The 21211-nt window shown below is 37.9% G+C and overlaps 1 protein-coding gene across 1 annotated transcript in view; it reads right to left on the bottom strand.

The window, feature by feature from the left end:
* The window catches only part of LRRC8C (leucine rich repeat containing 8 VRAC subunit C), an 82176-nt gene that overhangs the window by 59926 nt on the left and 1039 nt on the right, over window positions 1–21211 (bottom strand). The gene's annotated exons all lie outside the window — the stretch shown is intronic.

The following is a 21211-nucleotide window of genomic DNA, read 5'->3' as shown; positions in this document are numbered from 1 at the left end:
AATATTGTGTTTCTCTACCTTCCCCACTTCCACAAAATAAATGTCTTAGTTGGAGTACAAGATGTTGAGAGAGGGGGAAGGACTATTTTATTTTAATTTTTTAAAAGATTTTATTTATCTATTTGCAAAAGAGAGAGCAAGCACAAGCAGGCAGAAGGGCAGAGGAAGAGGGAGAAGCAGACTTCCCACTGAGCAGGGAACCCAATGCTGGGGCTCCATCCCAGGACCCCAGGGATCATGACCTGAGCCAACGGCAGCTGCTTAACTGACTGAGCTACCCAGGCTCCCAGGAATGACTATTTTAAAATGTTATGGAGGTTACAAACTTTCTCTTTTTCAGATTATATTCTAAAAACAAATATATTTTTACAACAGGCTTTGCTCCAGGTTTCCAAGCAAACACACCCAAAATGATTAATTAATCTATCAAAGCCTTAGGCTGTTTTCAGATGCTATACTTACACTACTTATGATGTCATGCAAATAATTTTGATTCAGTTTGTATATATCAACAGGAAGTGGTCTGGCAGAAACATAAAAATTTTAAGCAAACTAATTTTGAGACTTAAGCAATTCCATTACCAGAAATGTTAGTTAAGCCAAACAGTAGTGTGGCCAAAGCACATCAAGGAACACCACTGTTTTCAAGATTTGTGGTTTCTTCATATAAGGGACCTATTCTGCTCGTATTTGGATGTGGCATAGGGGGGCTTTGAAAAGCACAGTGGTGTATTTCGATTACAAAAAAAATCTCAATACAGCTGAGTCAGTGTAAAGATGCTCAAAGTCACACACTCACATTCTGAGGTTCTCTATAAATATGTTTGCTGCTTGACACTGAGAACACACCTCGCCTTCCTTACACCATTTTTGGGTATGTATATAAAATATTCTAACGTGACATGGTCCTTTGTGTGTGCCTCCAGTTTGGGTCTAACTTTTTTTTTTCTCTTCTATGGCAGAACAAATCCCCTGAAAATTTCTGCAGAGGCACATTCTCATCAAATTCAGCAGCCTTCTTCTAATCCCAGGGGCCACTGCTTACTGAGCCCACGACCATCCTTAGGTGAATCTACAAAGAAAGGATGTGCTCCTACTTAGAACACTGGCATGAATTTCAGAGCATCTTAATATAAAATGTAAAGGTAGTTTGTGCAAAGTTCCTTCTCTGTGAAGTGATTACAGCTGTTGTGTGTAGGGTGATCTAAAGTCCTTAGTCCCAAACAACTATATGCCCACAATAAAACTAATAAATAACACCCCTGTTATTACCTCGTATGTATATATTACATCACTGAACATCGACATTCCCAGAACACGAAGTTTAGTCATGAACAGCCACATTCATCTACAAAAATAAAAAGTCATCCCCACTCACCATTTTGTTCAACCTAATGTAGTGGTTACAACGCAAATTTTACAGCCAGAAGACCTGGATTTAAAATTTAGCTCTGTGTCAACATCTTTAAATTATGCACAGTTTGAAAAGTGCCTGGCAGTAAATATGACAATTATCAACCTCATTATTTAATTAAGAAAATATGAGCTAGGCTTCTCTCTTGGGAAGATTTTGGGTCCTCAACAATCCTATTTACTGTATGTTTCTCTATATTTACTGCTTATGGAGAGGTTCCAAAAAGTACCCCAAAATTGTGGTGTCCTTCTTAAAATGTTTGTGAATTTTTTTCAAGATGGGCCAGTTTCCTCCAATCAACCATCCCAATTCCAAGTGTTACCTGTCTTTGTTGCATGGGTATATTGAAACAAACCCCATGAAAATGCCACCCTGCCTCAATTCTTGAACCAGGTGTCTGCAAACCCAGAGGCCTCAGATGTGCAAATCTGCCAGGTCCCCCACAGCTTATTGGCTCCTGGAGCTTACTCACTCAGCACCAAGCATGTCTAGGGTATGACCTGGAGTTTTAGGAATCTCTTGAGTAGAAGGAAATCTTAAAGATAATGATAAAGTGATGGTAAGGTTAACCAAGCAGTTGACCTAAGGACAAATCCTTTCCCACTGCACACCATCAGGTGGGTAGACCTGCTTCTGTGAAGAACACACAACTTCAGAAAGGCTGTTCCTCTGACTGCTGCCATCTACCAACACAGCTGTCTTTCTGGGGCCTATGGGATGGTCAACAATGTGTGCGCCTATGCTTTTTGTGCCTTCAGTTATAAGATAGCAATATCACGGTGGGAGAGAAGATCACTTATTGTCTCCCAACATCCAGTCTCTCCTTTTTACATGATAATAGGTAAGTACATGTGCCAGCCCTCCAGGGGTGACCATGTGACTTAGTCCTGGCCAGTGAAATAGAAAGAGAAAAAAATATAATCAACTCTGAGTTGTGCCCTTCAAGGCAAGGAGTATACCCTCAAAGTATCTTCCTCCCCACTTGCGAGTTGGGATGAAGGCTTAGTATTCATCATCTTCAATCAGACCAGTGAGGGATACATGATACCAATGCTAGAATGTCAAGACAAGGAGGCTGAACCTTGACATCATATATCCAGAAGATTATGTTCCCACTGGTGTGAGAGAGAAAGAAAGAATGTCCTTTCTTATTTCAGTCACTGTTAGGGATGGAGAAAGCAGAGACTCTAAGAGTATTTGCAATAATATCCTAACTCTCTAGTCGCATGGGCCAGTGCTCACGGTGGAGGAGGTGTATGCACACCACATGGGGAGGATGAGAAGCCACGGGATACACATGGCAGATTTTATAGAAACACTGACATTATTCAAAGATTTTGGATTAAAAGAAATTATTATATTGAAACCAACAAGGGTGTAGTTAAATGTGCTTTTTAAAATTAAAATACAAGATAGTAAATGAAAATTGGTCCTTCAACAGAATGCTTCTAGCTCTACTCTAGATTTCTGAAACAAGCTGAAGTTCTGAAAGTCTGATTTCTGAAAATCTCTTCTATCCTGTGGAAGGCTCTGATGGAAAGTGTGAAGAGCATTAGTTGTAGAAAGAACAGTAGGCTGGAAGTTCAAGTTTCGAGACCAAACTCCACCTCTGACCACACTATATTAGACAAGTCCTACAGGCCTGGTATTTTCACATCAATAAAAAGAGTCTCACCCCTATGTGTCCAGTCAATATACACTGGACAATACACAATACACACACACACACACACACACACACTCACTACTGGGTTGTGTGTGGGATAAAGATGATGTAGACATGACCCTGAAAGGCAATAAGATGCTAGGTTGTAATCCTGGAACAATGTTGTCTAAGTGGAAGCCTTCCCCAAAAGGCTGCTTACCATCTCAAAAACCACTGGGAAGCTCTTCGGTAGATAAATTCTACAATTCACACAATACTCCTAAACAGCTTTCTATACTTCATTATTAAATGTGAAAACACTATTATAGATTACCAGCCATTTGGGGAATGCTTCCAACCTGAAATTCAGATATAAACACATAATCAAGAGTGAGTGAATGCACAGAAAAACTAAAAGCAGGAGAAACACACAAACAGACCCTATTTAAATTAATAACTAATATTCTCAGGGTACTAGCAGAAGATACTGTGTTCATAAAACAAACATCAGAAAAAACTTGGAAATTAAAAATAAGATAATAAAAAAGTCAATATATGGTTTAGATTATAATGCTGAGGAAATTCATCTTAAAGTCATATAAAAAGGCAAAGGGGAGGAACAAATAGATATATAGATTCCAGATCTGACAGCTGAAAGACAGAAAGTTCATAGAGTAAAAAGATAAAATGAATGCAGAACCTACCAGGGAAACATTGCAAAATTTTCCCAAACTGCAGGATATGAGACTCAATATTAAAAAAGGCTGACCAACGTGTCCAGCACAATGAATGGATATAAATACCTGTGCCATGATGAGGTTTCAGAACTCAGGGATAAAGAGGTGAATCCTAAAAGCCTCTGTGGGAGAGAAGTTAGAAGATTCACACAAAGAAACAAAACCCAGACCAGCATGAGACTTTTCAATGACAATACTACATACCAAAATATAATGGTAAAAAAGAAAACCTTTAGAATTCTTAGTGAAAGTAATTGTTAATTTAGAGTTCAATATCCAGCCAAACTAACTTTCAAGGCTAAGAGTAAAATAAATAATAGATTTTCGACACTGAAAGGCTCAGAACTTACTTTTTTTTTTTTTTAAGATTTTATCTATTTTTTTTTTTGACAGAGAGAAATCACAAGTAGATGGAGAGGCAGGCAGAGAGAGAGAGAGGGAAGCAGGCTCCCTGCTGAGCAGAGAGCCCAATGCGGGACTCAATCCCAGGACCCTGAGATCATGACCTGAGCCGAAGGCAGCGGCTCAACCCACTGAGCCACCCAGGCACCCTCAGAACTTACTTTTATGCATTCTTTCTTTAAAAGGTACTGAGGGCAAAAACATACACATAGATCAATGGAATAGAATAGAGAACCCAGAAATGGACCCTCAGTGCTATGGTCAACTAATATTTGACAATGCAGGAAAGAATGAACAATGGAAAAAAGTCTTCAACAAATGGTGTTGGGAAAATTGGACAGCCACATGCAGAAAAATGAAACTGGACCATTTCCTTACACGACACACAAAAATAGACTCAAAATGGATGAAGGACCTCAATGTGAGAAAGGAACCCATCATAATCCTTGAGAAGAACACAGCTAGCAACCTCCGTGACCTCATCCACAGCCAACTTCTTCCTAGAAACATCACCAAAGGCAAGGGAAGCAAGGGCAAAAATGAACTATTGGGACTTCATCAAGATCAAAAGCTTTTGCACAGCAAAGGGAACAGTCAACAAAACCAAAAGACAACTGACAGAATGAGAGAAGATATTTGCAAATGACATATCAGATAAAGTGCTAGTATCCAAAAATCTATAAAGACCTTATCAAACTCAACACCCAAAGAACAAATAATCCAATCAAGAAATGGGCAGAGGACATGAACAGACATTTCTGCAAAGATGACATCCAGATGGCCAACAGACACATGAAAAAGTGCTCCAAATCAGTCAACATCAAGGAAATACAAATCAAAACCACAATGAGATACCACCTCACGCCAGTCAGAATGGTAGTTAGGAAATGACAGATGCTGGCGAGGATGCAGAGAAAGGGAAACCCATTGTTGGTGGAAATGCAAGCTGGTGCAGCCAATCTGGAAAACAGCATGGAGGTTCCTCAGAAAGTTGAAAAGCAAGCTACCCTATGACCCAGCTATTGCACTACTGGGTATTTACCCTAAAGATACAAATGTAGGGATTCAAAGGGGCATGTGCACCTGAATGGTTATAGCAGCAATGTCCACAAGAGCCAAACTATGGGAAGAACCTAAATGTCCATCAACAGATGAATGGGTAGAGAAGAGATGGTGTATATATACAATGGAATACTATGCAGCCATCAAAAGAAAGGACATCTTGCCATTTGCAACAATGTGGATGGAACTAGAGGGTATTATATTGAGCAAAATAAGTCAATCAGAGAAAGACAATTATCTTAAGATCTCCCTGATATGAGGAATTTGAGAGGCAACATGGGGAGTTTAAGGAGTAGGGAAGGAAAAAATGAAACAAGATGGGATCAGGAGGGAGAGAAACCAGAACAGACTCTTAATCTCACAAAAACAAACTGAGGGTTGCTGTGGGAGGGGGGTATAGAGAGGGTGGTTGTGTTATAGACATTGTGAAGGGTATGTGCTATGATGAGTGCTGTGTAAGCCTGATGATACCCCTGAGGCAAATAATAAATTATATGTTAATAAAAATAAATAAATAGATAGATAGATAAATAAAAATAAATAAAAAGTACTGAGGGATCTAAAGGCAATTTAAAAAAATCCTTCTAAATCCCAGCTTTAAATATCCAGCTGCAGACTTGATATTTATAATTGGATGTTTAACAGGTACTTCAAAATTATTAAGTCCAAATCAAGAGTTCATTTCACCCCCTAATCTGCTCTTCCCACAATGTTCCATATTTCAGTTCTTCTGGTTTGAAACCTGGAATTTTGACTTTATTTTCTCACAATCAGGTCCATTCTGTCCACAAAACCTACAGGGGTCAACCTTTGCATTATCTCCAGAACAGGACTATTTCTCACCACATTGACTGCTACAACCCAAGCCACCGGTGGATCTCTCGTGGTTTATTGCAACAGCTTTCTAACTAGTCTCCGCTTCCATACTTGCCTCTCATAGTATGGTCCCTTCTCCGCCTCTTTTTCTCAAAAGGTGCCTTCTCAGGGGACCAGTAAGGTGAATACTACACATTATTTGCCTTTTTATTCTCATTTTCTCCTGAGTATACAGTGGAGTTTTCTAGAAGCTACATGACATCTGACAGTGAACAGGCTGAACAGACCCTGATGAGACTATAAAAATGTAAACAATGTTGTTATCTCTTTTTTGGAAGAGGATACAGTTATTTTCATTAAAATACATTATCTGGGTTAACTTTTGGTGGCTTCATTATTGTCATTTTAAAATAAATACTTAGTTTTAAATTCCTAATATGGTAAAATATCTACAGATATAAGACACACAAAGCTCTTTTGGGGTCTTCAATAATTTTGTAAGAGTGAAGGGCCCCAAGACCAAAAAAAATTGGCTAAGGGCTTCTCTACACTGCAGCCAGAATGATCTTTTAAAAAGTTAAGTTCGATTTTCCCCCTCATTTGTTCGCAATCCTCTAACAGCTCCTCAGTTCACTCAGATTGGAAGTGGACAAAAATAAAATCTTTTAAAAAGGGTAGGGGGGTACCTGGCTGCCTCAATCAGTAGAGCATTTGACTTTTGATCTCTGGGTTGTGAGTTTGAGGCTCACAATGAGTGCTGAGATTACCTAAAAATAAACTCTTAAAAAAAAAAAAAGAAAAAAAAAAAAAGAAGTGGTCAAGACACTCCATGAGCCTACAATATCCTCTCTCTCTCTCTCTTTTTTCTTTTAACAATATCCTCTCTTAATTACAGCTATTCTCCCCCTCAGTGCCCTTCCCTCACCCTGACCCTCTTACTGTTCCTCATCATGCCAAGGATACACCTTTAGATTCACTATTCCCTCTGCCTGGATTGCTCTTTCTTCTGACAGGGAAGGCTCTCTCCCTGAGTTCAGGTCTTTGCCTTCTAAGCCATATTTTTCATTGGTTCCCTTTCCAGATATTTAAAATACTTGCAAATATTTCCTTGTCCCCTGTGGTAGTGCTACCCTTTACCTTTGCCAGTCATATATTTGTTTACCTTACCCTCTCCAGCACAGAGTAAGTCCTCAGGAACAATGCTGGTTTTAATCTCCTCAAAGGATAGCAGACTTGATGACTTGTATCCAGTATGGTCTTAAATGAAAAATACATGAATTCAAGGGGTTATCTGACTAAGCCTTCAGGCAAGACCATATTCGATCCATGGCAGAGAGCCCCAACTCTACTCTATTTTTTTTTAAGACTTTTTATTATTTATTCACTTGACAGACAGACATCACAAGTAGGCAGAGAGGCAGGCAGAGAGAGAGAGAGAGAGGAAGGGAAGCAGGCTCCCTGCCAAGCAAAGAGCCCAATGCGGGGCTCGATCCCAGGACCCTGGGACCATGACCTGAGCCGAAGGCAGAGGCTTTAACCCATTGAGCCACCCAGGCGCCCCTTCTACTCTATTTTTAAAGTGTCTTAAGGACCCAGGCTCTATGAAAATTTGTGTAAAGGATGATGTCTTGATGTCATCTTCATGCTGCAAGTTAATTTTTTTAACCTCTTTTCTTTTTTTGTATTTTAAGATTTATTTGTTTTAGAAAGAGAGAGCATGAGTGAGAAGTGCAGAAAGAATGGGAGAGAGAATCTCCAGTAGACTCCATGCTCAGCATGGAGCTCAATGTAGGGCTCAATCTCACAACCTGATATCATAACTCAAGCTGAAACCAAGAATCAGATGCTTAACTGACTGTGCCACCCATGTGCCCGAAATTTTTAACTCTTTTGAGAAGAGATGTATAATTGCTCTTCATGTTCAGTTGGAGTCCCCTTTATACCCATGGAAGTAATTGTAAGATTTCTCCTTGTCATCCTCATCTTAGCTGGAACATCCAATTCCTTTCATTTTTTCCACATAGATTCAGTTTTTCAATGCTTTAATCCTCTTTGTGATGGTCTTCTGACTCCCAAATTTTTCATCTTCCTATTTATTAGTGTAGTCCTAAATTAAACTGTAAGAGTTAGTGTGGTATCAAAGGTTCCTAGAGTCTACTTTTCTTTTACTGCATCCCAGTGTATGCTTTTAAAATACACAATACATTGCCTTGTTAAAGAAAAACTGTTTCTAATCTGTTTCTATGATATAAGTTGCCCTCTTCCCAGAAAGAAATGTGCTCTCAATACAACCTCAAGTAACTGATTCTCATGAACTTTAATGACATTAAGACTTGTTCTGGGAAGTTAGTTACCACCCACACAGTTGACCAACTGTCAACCAAGTTTAGTGCCCTTTAACAAATATTATTTTCTTTTGATGTCAAATCTAATGCTTTTCTAACCATTCTGTTTTCCCACAAAATGTCCCTATCAAGAGCAAATCTTTAAATTAGCCAATGAGAAAGCTTTTCTTTTACAGGAAGTTGGTTATAGAACTTTGATACATACTAACAACAAAGTTGTCTTTTTTTTAAAGTGCCGGGGTAAGTATCTTGTTCTAACAAGGGAGAGATAGTAAATATTTAGGATTTACAGGTCACATATAGTCTATGTTCCATATTCTTTAAAAAAAAAAATTTAAACAACCCTTCACAAATGTAAAAACCAATTTCAGCAAGTGGGCCAGATAAAAAACAGGTTGCAGGCCCAAACTACATGGGTCACAGTTTGCCAATGCCTAATGTAATGGTTCTTGAAGGTTCAATGGAGACTCACTCAGCTCAGAAGAGGCAGAGCTGCGAGTAGCCTCTGGATTAAGAGACTTCATGACATGCATGCTATTGACATGCTTTGTGTTTCTCTTCCTGGGCCTTGGAGTTTTTGCTGGTTTATGGCAATTTGAGCACTTAAATGCCCGAGTCTACTGGCCATCTGAATGGATTCTCATTCTACTGGGCTTAGGTGACTTGCCATCCAAGTTGAAAGCTTGGAGAGCAGTCTAGGCCCTACGAAGTGGTTGAACATGGGGTTGAAGTTCAAATAGAACTCCTTCCCAGAATGAGGCTAAAGAGGTACACGGACATCTGAGAGACATAAAGGACTTCCAAGGAGTCAAGTGTAGAACCCAAAGTTTCTGTCCCATGTTTTAAGGAATTCCATGGCCAGTGTTTTGTATTTGACACATTCTATGGCTAAATGTCTGTTACTTTGCTAAGAAACAGTCAAAGCCCTTAAAAAGAAAATTTAGGGTGAGCAAAAGTATGCATTATTAAGAAAAAAGTACCCAAGACTTGGAAATGAGGCAAAGGGAAGGCAGTACACCATTTTGATGTAATACTAAAGACCTGTTTGACAGGTTCACCCAAAGATTTAGAGAAATATAACTTTCTTGGACTTGCTAAATATTGCTGATTAAATTCCAGACTTGTAGATTTTTTTCCAGTATAAAAGAAAATCCCAAATATTGTTTATTTTTCATGGCCCTGAAGGACATTACCTAGTTTTTCTATCTCATCTAGCAATGTTATTCTAACATTCTTTTTTCAGATAGTTCCTTGAATGCTCTTTGAACCAGCTGGATTCTTTATTAAGAGCTTGAATAAATCCTTAACATGTTCATTCTACATTAAGAGTCACATTCAATTTTTTGAAAATTATCCTTTGACAACATTCATAGAAGTCTTAAGTTTTCTGTGTTTTGCTTGCAGTCGGAATGTGTATATATTTGTATCTAACAGTGAAAATTGTACATAGGAATTTTTTTCAGAGGTTTTCTGTTCATTCGCCTGTGTTTGGAAGCGGTTATTTATAGTCTTCTGTTTTTATGGTGAGTGAGTCCCTTGGGCCCCTACTAGACCTTTAGCTTCCCACTTGCTTAGGACACCTCTAAGAATGAAGATTAAGTGGTTGCAGGAGTTTGTCTCTTGTGTGTTAGGAGAATACTTCCTTAAACAAACAGATTCACTTTGAAAAGAAGGGAAAAGGGAAATCTGTCTAGGTGATTTTGCAAGGGTGTGGGGAGAAAGGGTTAAGGGAAATTTCTGCCAGGTCTTGGTCTGACAGTGAATTAGAAGAATAGTGTGAAATATACTGAAACAGATCCAATCTATCAAGACAGCCTCTATCACCATCCCAGGCAAAAGAGCAGTACCTGAAAAAAATGTTAACCAATAAGAGATATTTTAATTTTATAGGTGACTTTACCCCTTTCCAGAGGGAAACTAACAAGACAGTAGACTTTTAAATGAATGGGGTTCACATTTTCTAGGCAGAAGCTAATAAACACTTATTTCTAGAGTAAGGGGTATGAAAAATATCCCTCCTCCACTGTACAACAAAAAGGGGGAAAATGCACAGAAGTTTGGCATTAACCGGAGGTGTTCAGTTCCTAAGGATCAGGGATCCAAAAATATAAAAATAGCTATAGAGTTAGCCCTCAGTAGTGCTTTCTGTATTTCTTTTTTCTTTCCTAAGATTTTATTTATTTTAGAGAAAGATGGAGAAGATGAGCAGGGGGAGGGGGAGAGAGAATCCCAAGCAGACTCTCTTCTGAGCACAGAGCCCAATGTGGGGCTTGATCCCAGGACCCAGACTGTGATCTGAGCTGGAATCAAGAGCTGGATGCTCAACCAGCTGAGCCACATAGGTGCCTCCTTTTCTATAGTTCTTAACCAGAATTTTTAATCCAAAATTTAAAGAGATTTAGCGGTGCTTTAATAGTACTTTGCAAACTGTGGTTGAAGTATACTAAAATTCAAAGTTCAATGGATATTCCTAAAGATGAATACTTGGACAAGTTAAACTATTTTTTAATGAAAATTAATGAGTTTAATATCTCAGCCCTAATTTTATTCTAGTTTGGGACATGATGCAAAAATTATACCTCATTTCATCAAACTCACCTCAAAATTTGAAACACAAAGTTATACCTGACCCAGCAATTCCATTTCTATGTAAATCTATCCAACAGAGAAATGAAAACATATGTCCACCCAAAAACTTGCATTCAAACATTCATGAGACCATTATTCCTTATAACAACCTAAACATTCATCAACTGATAAATGGATAAAGAAAATATGGTATACCCATACAATAAAATATTATTTGGCAAAAAAAATCATGGAGTACTGATATATACCACAACATGGATAAACCTCAAATGTATGCCAAGTGAAATAAGCCAGTCACAAAAGGCCATGTACTGTAGGATACCATTCACATGAAATGTCTGGAATAGGCAAACCTATAGATACAGAAAACAGACTGGTGGCTGCCTAGAGCTTGGGAGGAGGGAGAGTGGGGGGGGCATGGTGGGAAGGGACAGCTAATGGGTACAGGTTTCTTTTTGGGGTGACAAAAACATAAAATTAGATTATGGTGAGGAATTCTATAATTATACTAACAGACACTGAATTGTATCCTTTAAACTAAGTGTTATAGTATGGAAATTATATCTCAGTAAAGCGGTTAAAATGTATTTTAGCTTATGCATGACTGATCTGTTCTCTGATAAGATGCATATTTAATTGGAAGTTACTAAATTTCTTGTATTTATATCATAGGTCAGATCATTATTTACACTAAAAATTTAAGTGTTTGTAGATATGTTCAACAAAATTGAATTACAGCTAGTATGTTTTTTTAATGGTGGTTATAAATTTTAGGCAATGCTGCAGTAAAGTGAAACTGTGGAATGTCATGTCTATTTGATAGATTTTTAATATGAATAGGAACCATACTATTCTTAAAGATTTTATCTATCTATCTATTTATTTATTTTTAAAGATTTTATCTATTTATTTGACAGACAGAGATCACAAGTAGGCAGAGAGGCAGGCAGAGAGAGAGGAAGGGAAGCAGGCTCCCTGCTAAGCAGAGAGCCCGATGTGGGGCTTGATCCCAGGACCCTGAGATTATGACTTGAGCCGAGGGCAGAGGCTTTAACCCACTGAGCCACCCAGGTGCCCCTATCTCTTTATTTAAAGAGAGAGAGCCTATACACACATGGGGGGGATGGGCAAAGGGAGAGAGAGAGAGACTCTCAAGCAGACTCTGGGCTGAGAATGGAGCCCCACTTAGGGCTTGATCTCACAACCCCAAGATCATGACCTGAGCTGAAATCAAGAGTTGGATGCTTAACTGACTGAGCCACCCAGATACCCTTATACTATTTTTAAATGGCAGTGTAAATTGTAATTGAAGATAATTTTAAAGCTTGGGACTAATATTAAAATTAGATAATGAATGAATAATCTTTGACAAAATACTATCAAGGGATAGTTTAAGTTTACATATCATAATTACAAACATTATTTGTTCTTTATAACACTCAAAGAAGGTCATGATCATTTTATAACATGCTCTATAAAATTAATTTTATCTTAAAAAGTAAAGTCTAACATTTTAATTACTGTCATCCACCATGGTTTAGCTTAGCTTATGTGATTTATCTGAAAAATAACACATACTGAGATAAAATTACTTTTTAAAGTATCTTAATAGAATAAATAACTAATAAAATAAATAACTTAATAGAATAAATAACTCAAAATAACTTTTGAGATGGACTTTTATCAATATGAGGCTGTAAAATTATTTACTTATATATCCTACCCAGGTAGCAAAAGTTATTTTTGTCTTTACCCAACCCAATGTGTTCTTCCAAAGAGGCAATTAGGTTTCGTGCTTTTTAAAATAAATTTTATTTATTTGAGAGAGGGAGAAAGCAAGAGAGCACAAGCAGGGGGAACAACAGAGGGCAAGGGAGAAGCAGGCTCCCCGCTGAGCAGGGAGCCCCATGTGGGACTCCATCCCAGGACGACCTGAGCCAAAGGCAGATGCGTAACTGACTGAGCCACCCAGATGCCCCAGCTTTTTTGCTTTTATACTGTTTTTCGGAATTGAAATTGTAAATATATGAAAGTCAACAAGCAGAATAATTAGAGATTCCTGACCTCTAGTGAAATTAGAATTCTGACTTTTTAAAATAGACTTATTTAAGTGGTTAGTAGTTTAAGTGGTTTATTTAAGTGGTTAGTAATTTAAGTGGTTAGTAGTTAATGCAACAACCAACAAAATGGCCTTATCTCATCACTGGACATCTATATTTTTCTCTGACAACATTTTAGAATGTTGTCTTAAGATTATGTTCCAAATTTGGAGCAATAAGGACAGGTGATTTTTTTATACTCAGAATATATCTGATATACACTAGACAGTTTCTAGGTAGCATCAAAGGTTTCCTCCCTCTCCTACAATCCAGAACATGGCATGCATAAGTAAAAGAGATGCTGGAGATCATTAGTTTCAATTGATTTGCTCCTTAATTCCTTAATTAGGTCAATAGTAGGCTGCTCTGTTTATTGTAATCACATTATGGGGAAAGCTTTCATGTGGGGGGAAAAAAGCTAATAGACAAAATGTTATTAATGTGATTACATTTTTAGGATACACTCTTGGGACAAGTAAAATCTTCTGCATGTTTATGTACAAGGATTGACTGAAATAATGACTGTCAACATATTTACTTCTAAGATTTTGGGGTAAATTTTAAATACTTGCAGGTCAGTTAGAGATTAGTGAGGCAATTATTATTAACTGCTGCTTTGTAGATTTCTTAGTATATGAAATCCTAATTTCTTTTTTTTTTTTTAAGATTTTATTTATTTATTTGACAGACAGAGACCACAAGTAGGCAGAGAGGCAGGCAGAGAGAGAGAGGAGAAAGCAGGCTCCCCAAGGAGTGGAGAGCCTGATGTGGGGCTTGATCCCAGGACCCTGGGATCATGACCTGAGCCGAAGGCAGAGGATTTAACCCACTGAGCCACCCAGGTGCCCCTGAAATCCTAATTTCTAATCACAAAGTTTATAAGGAGAGACACTTTTACTTTACCCTTTCTCATCTTTAGGTCTTAATTTTTTCATTCTTACTGCACAGGCTAGCCTTCTGTACAATGTGAAATGGGGATTAGGCTTGTCCTTGGAAACCAGCTACCAAGCCACCCAGTTAACTGCCAACTGTTACTCCATAGTCTAATAACCTTCAACCCACATTCTTTATCTAGTCTCATATTGATGTCTAACCATCCATTACTTTTATATAAGATGTCCCTAGTAAGAATGAATTTTCAAACTATCTTACCAGAAACCTTTTCTCTCATATGTCAGACTGGAATAGAACTTTAACGTATGCTCATAAATAAATGATTTGTCTAGAAAGTTTTTCTAACAGTCTATTCAGTCTACTAGTCATCCGGTACCATTTCCTTAGGAATAAATTTGCTTTTGCCCTCATGGCATATGGTTAGTCTTTCTCCATCTTGGATTTCATTCATTTACTCATTCAACAAATATTTATTGATCCTTTGCTACATGTGAGGCACTATTCTAAATACTAGTGATACAGAAATGAACATATTCAAACAAACTAGAAAGTTGTGTGTGCGGACAGTATTTCCCAACTTTGCTGATAAGAACATTATCCTAGAGCTAATGTCAAGGGAGATAATACAAATTAGCCTGGGAGTGTTTTTCTAATGAAGCTATTTTCATAGTTATTTAGAAAAATCAAGGTGTTATTAGCTTAAGAATCTTCTATAATACTTTTCTGGAAGTGGGATTTATTGGTTATATTTCCCATTTAAAAAAAAAAAGACAGTTGAATCTTAAAAAAAAAAAAACACAACTATTAAATAGTTTTATTTCAGAGAGAGAGAGAGAGAGAGAGCGAGCATGAGTAGGGAATAGGGCAGAAAGAGAAGGAGAAGCAGTTTCCTTACCAAGCAGGGAGCCTGATGCGGTGCTCAATCCCAGGACCCTGAGAGCACCCCCTGAACCTTTTCCTAATTTTCATAAACCTCAACAATATTTGAGAAAGAGTATTTAATAATTTTTGTTGGTTTGATAAGTTCTTCAAATACACAGAATGAAGTCACAGGACTCCTGAGTTTTCAATCATTTAGCTTATTTAGTGACTTTTGCCTCAGATATATTTTATGTAATGCTAGCCCCTAATTTCCAATCACATATAGAAATATTTCCCTGTACATATTTCATAACCCTATTAAGAAGGGTAACTTCTAGTTACACTCTCAAATTTCCTAATCAGAATTTAAAATAACAGAAAGGGAGAAGGATACACTCCAAACTGGTAGCTTAGAAATGTTACTGTAACATCTACCAGTAAATATTTATCCCACAACTGTCTTGAGTAGCTATGTCCAGACTCCGTGTAGGTGCTGTGGGTACAGAACTGAACAAGACAGATACAGTCTCTGCCCTCAGGGAGGTTTCAGTGCAGCTCCAAAGGTGATAAAGAAAAGATGTTGAAAAACAATTACTGGAGATTTGACAGTGAAGGAAAGGAAAAAGAGCAATACAGTTAAAACAAAAGCTGGAGGAGACGAGGATGAGCTATTTGCAGGAAAGGGACTGTGCCAGGGCTGATGGGCTCCAAATGCTGAAAGAAGTCAATATACAAAAAAACCAAGCTCTTCTAAGGCTTGCAGTTTCTGAGACTGGACACCAGAAGCCCAGCCTTATGCGCCCTAGGGAACTGGAGTAAGGAACAGAACATGAAAAAGCAAAGAATGACATCACAGCCCCACTCCCCTGCAAATATCTACTTGATACGAACTGAAATCTCTTTGGAAGGGAACGCAGTATTTCATAAGTATAAATAAATGACTTAAAATACAAATGCTCTATTAGAGACAAACTAATTTATGCTCATGTATAATTGACCGGTTACGAGAATGAATAGTTAATAGCAGAGCCTTCCCAGCATAACATAAGTAAATAAAGGGTATTGAGCATTTAAAGTCTGGGAAGGGCTTCCTATCCAGGAAAGAAAAGAGTGTAGGTAGAGGGGGCTTTGGAAGATAACTTTATAAATTTAATAATTTTGCCAAGGGAGAACTGGGACAAATAGAAGTCTTATATTTTTTTACAAGTATATTTCAGCTTAAGAGCTGATAGAGTATGCTTCTCTTTATAAAGGCAAAAAAAGAAAAGAACAATCTAATACCAGAGAATTTGTGAATTAAGGTACCATACACATTCATACAAATACATGTATTGACTTTTCTTTATGTTTTTAGTTCTGGCCCTTTTATGATTTTCGGGCATAATATAGAACCATGCCACTCCATGTGTTCTCAACTGGGGGGCAATCTAGTCGCTGTCAAAAATCAGTTTTGAAAGGCAGGGTAAAAAAAAAAAAAAAATCTTAAATAACTGTCTGTAGCCTGTCAAAAGGCCACAGTTCATGAACAGATATACAGCGTATCTGCAATATAACAATTTATCTAAAAAAAAACTCGTGGAGGGAGAGTAATAATGAAAAAAAAAAAAAAGGTTGGAAACACTTTTCTACGAGCTCCATTATGTTTTCCCTAGTGTTTCAAGCATTCAGGTAGTTTTAGGACTTAGCCAAAATAGCTCCCCTTTGCTCTACCTTCCGGCCCTTCTCCAACAGAATAGCTCTGGTTCTTCCCAGTTCTTAGAAGAGTTCTTCAAACAACATATATTTCTGGATTCCTTTGACTCAAAATACTTCAGTCATCTGAAACATCTTCAGTTACTTCCCTAAGCTTTAAGGCATCTTTCTTAAAAATGATTTCTGAATTTTGCCAGTTGCCCCTTTTCTAAATCCTATTCATTTTCTGAATCCACATTACCATTTTTCTACCAGCTGCCATTCACAATTTGATATACCACAGACTATAGAACCATATTTTATTTTATTCTATTTATTTGATTTTTTTAAAGATTTTTTTATTTTTATTCATGTGAGAGAGAGAAAAAGCACATGAGTAGGAGCACAAGAGCAGAGGAAGAGGGAGAAGCAGACTCCCCACTGAGCAGAGAGCCTGATGCAGGACCCTGGGATCATGACCTGAGCTGAAGGCAGATGCCTAATCAACTGAGCCACCCAGGAGCCCCTATAGAACCATATTTTAGAGGAATACCCATCCAATACCATAGTGATCCTAAATTCACTCCCAGAATTTGTGAGTGTGTTACACTTCTAAGCAGATAGCCCAGATTCTCTATTGAAGAGTTCAGTCATTCTCTATTCCTTATAATTAGGAAACTTTCAAGATGTTCCTGCCAAACTATCTACTGTAAGCAAACCTCTGAGATTATCCTCTTGTCTTTCTGGTCCAGCCCAGGCAGCAAATGAGAATATATTAAGGTACTGGGCGTTTGAGGCCACCCTAGTTCCTCTCCTCTCCTGCCTATCTTGCTTCACAGTGTCTTTCCTATTTCTACACTCCAGGAATACCATTTATCTAGCAGGCCTCAGTCATATACTGTTGTAGTTAAGCTTCATTTCTGTTACCACTTCCATTTTTCCCACCTCTCATATTTGTGGGAAATGGTCTGCGTCTTCTCCCTGTGCTGATTCTCTCAACCAGAAGGTCACTTCTGGTTGCAGTCTCGGCACTGTGCCATGGTTAGTCCTATTACCATCCAAAAGGATTTGAAATCCTCCTTGCTCATTACCTCAACCTTCTCTCAAGATAGGTATTCCTTTCCCTCAGGTAAATCCTATTCCTAATTAAAGAAATCCATCTGGACCACTGGAAATACCAAACTACTCAAATACTATTGATGGGCTCAGTACTTGCAAAGTTAATGAGTTTTCTATACTACCACAGGAGCCATTTATTAATGAAACATAGCTCTCTTATCTGGTCCCAAATGGCCAAGGCTTTAAGAAGTATGGTCTTCCAGGGATGTCTGAGTTGCTCAGTCAGTTAAGCACAGACTCTTGATTTCAGCTCAGGTCATGATCTCAGGGTTGTGAGACGGAGTCCGAGGTCAGGCTCTGCACTGGGCATACAGCCTGCTTGGGATTCTCTCTTCCCTCTCTCTCTGTGCCCCACCCACCTTCTCTTTAAAAAAAAAAAAGAAAGAACTAAAGAAAAAGAAAAAGAAAAAAAGGCCTTCCAGTAAATGTAATACCAATTAAACTGGTGGAGAAGGGTGGGACAAACAAGTCTCAAAATAAAGGGGAAGGTGTCACTAATAATCTTGTGACAGGGACAAATAATTTAGGCCCCTTTCCTAATTACTATAAGGCTCTCCCTCAGTATATCTGACTCATCTTTCATTCAGAAATTAGAAACTATTTGTATTTTATACTAAGCAAGAAATATAAAGAAACAGAAAAATTCCCTTGCCCTCAAAGAGTGTACAGACTTTCATAGAATATTATCTAGTCAAATAACTAAAAAAGTAAAATATATACTTATATATATTTTTAAATTATTAGGAGTATATGGTATCTGAATTATAAGTGTACTGAGAAAGGATTTAAAATAGAAGGTATGTGCACTCAGGAAGGAGGTAGCATTTAGGCTGGTCCTTGAAGGACATGCAGAGTTTTAGCTAGCGGTGATCTGGTCAGGGGTGAGGTATGTGGTGGGAAGACAGTGGGATTGTCATGGTGCCTTGGGTGATAAGCAAGGCTGTGAAATCAGAAGACACAGAAAACAGGAAAGTGTGTTTGCCAAAAATTACAAATTCCAACTCACTGAAGTAGGGCTAATAAAGTTCTAAAAAAAAATGCAGAGTGGAGCAAATGAAAAACTATGGAAGGTGAGTAAATGTTTTTAAGTCAGGACTACAAAAAAAGGATGTGATTCAAAAGTTAAAGATGCTAGAGACCAGATTAGACCTTTGTCTAGCCATATGAAGAATGAATCACTGATAGCAATGACTAATCACTATATGCAAGTAAAATATAGATGGAGCAAAATCCAGCAGCAATTTCCTTCAGTACTGGGATACAGGGGTGCTAATCCCTACCATTTACAGAACACCTTGTAGGTGACAGGAGCTGTCCTTTATATGGATTGTTACCTTTAATCTGGATAATACTCCAACTAAGTAGGTTTTATTAACTCCATTATATGTCAGGAAATGGGCTCAGGAAAATTCCACAGCAGAAATTAGTTTACACTCCTACTGGACAGTAAAGCTAAAATCTGATACCAGCTTTTCCCATCTTGAGACCATGCTCTTTCCCCCATGCCAACATAGCCTGATTTACATTTTAAGAGAAATGAAGTCCATTCAAAGATACCTTTATAGTCAGGTCACCCTCATTGGTTGCAAATATGCTTTTATCAGAGATCTCGGGCTGGAGATACAGCCAGCACTCCAGGGAATGAGTATAAAACCTTGCGAGTGCATTGGAGCCTATGAGACCGCCACTGTCATGTGGATGAGAACAGTTGATGAAAAAAAGTGAAATGTCCATTAGGTTAAGTTCTTAATCTGTCATTTAATGGAGATCAGTGGCAAGAACAGGGGTTTAGGAAATAGATGGCCCTGATTCCAGATGTGAATTCTGTTATATACTAGTTCCATGGAAAACTCTGGACAGGTGATTCTACTTCTTCAATCTCAGCTTCTTCACAGAGTCATTACAGCAAGCTAACAATACATTTTTGTAGAAAAAAAGATAGGCAGCTTTGGATAACAAAAGATACATCAATAAGGCTAAAGAGGCTTGGCCTCATTCAGGCATTAAGCTAGCTATCTTGTCTTGAGTAAGTCACAAACTTTGACCCTCTTTCTTCTGTAAAAAGTTGATGGCACCATCTACTTTAAGGATTTGTTTTATGGGGGCACCTGGGTGGCTCAGTGGGTTAAAGCCTCTGCCTTCAGCTCAGGTCATGATCTCAGGGTCCTGGGATGGGAGCCTCGCATGCATCGGCATTCTGCTCAGCAGGGAGCCTGTTTCCCTCTCACTCTCTGCCTAGTTGTGATCTCTCTGTCAAATAAATAAATAAAATCTTTAAAAAAAATTTGTTTTATGAATCTAAGTGTAATGTATGTTAGGTACCTACAGTGCTCGACTATATAATAACAATGTACCCACCATATTAAATCATTAACACAATGCTTGGCAAAATTTGTATAACTTTCCACCCCATTTGTTTTACACTTGGGCTCTATTATAATGTTCCTGGTGACTATAACTTAAAAATACTACAGACTATTGGAAAATCATAACAGCAATTTGGTAAAAATTAGACACCTTAGGCATTTTAAAAATTGCTAACCCTGTATTGTTTTTAAAAGTTAAAATTTACATAAATGGAAAATTATTCATTCTTTTATACTCCCTCATATTTTTTTTCACTAAAAGCATTTTCTTCTAAAAGCATTCCATTAAACAAAGTGCTTAGTCAATCTGAGAAATAAAAGATTAGTACCATTAACAAAGACTTTGATAATTTTATTACTAAGAAAATTGTTAAACATGCTTGCTGTCTCTGATAGCACTGTTGAAGTGGTAGGAACCATCTGTGGTCAATCCATTATGTGAACCATGAAAAGGAGCCGTCCTTGCAAAGCTGGTTCCCAACTGCCCCTCAAAAAGCAAACAAACTGATCTCAACACTGTATTTAAATTAATCACTCCAAAGTAAAGTAAGTCAGGATTACACCCCTGGTCTTTCCTAATTAAGCAATTCAGAAGAAATACAAATATCATAGATTAGAGCTGTATACACCTAATGGGTTATCTATAACCACACGCCCAACACACGGTTTATGAATCTGAGCAAATCTGGGGAAGTTAAATCTACATTTTGGGTTTACACAAATCGTTAAAAAATTTAAAAACGTACACACGTATAAAGTTCCTTGGTTCTAGCGATTTTGCAGTGTTGGCCCAAGCAAGGGGGTTACCATCACTTTGCCTCCTTTCCCATCTAGATGGCATCTTATTGACTTGTCCATGAAGAAGCCTCACAGATGCCTCAGGTAAGCACTCCATACCTCTCCGTAAATGTGCCCATGGGTCGAACCTCCATTTCTTACATTATAAGAAGTATGTGAATAAAATAAGACTGCCATTTCTTTTATCTATTCTTCCCCCATAAAGCTACAATAAATAGGGCCACTCAACCCTCCCTTGGCCCAACACCAGCACTCCCACAAATATGACTGGTTCTTATTTTTTACTTTAAGGAGGATGGGGACTTGCAAGTGTTTACCTAACGGGTTTGCTGAGTTTCAAATGTTTAAAAAGAATTTGAAACCAAGTGAAGTTTGATCTTCACACTCTGAAAT

This window comes from Neovison vison, chromosome 2, assembly GCF_020171115.1.
Source record: "Neovison vison isolate M4711 chromosome 2, ASM_NN_V1, whole genome shotgun sequence".
Taxonomy (NCBI): domain Eukaryota; kingdom Metazoa; phylum Chordata; class Mammalia; order Carnivora; family Mustelidae; genus Neogale; species Neogale vison.
The sequence above is the reverse complement of the archived record's forward strand: the minus strand, read 5'-3'. Positions and strand labels throughout refer to the sequence as shown.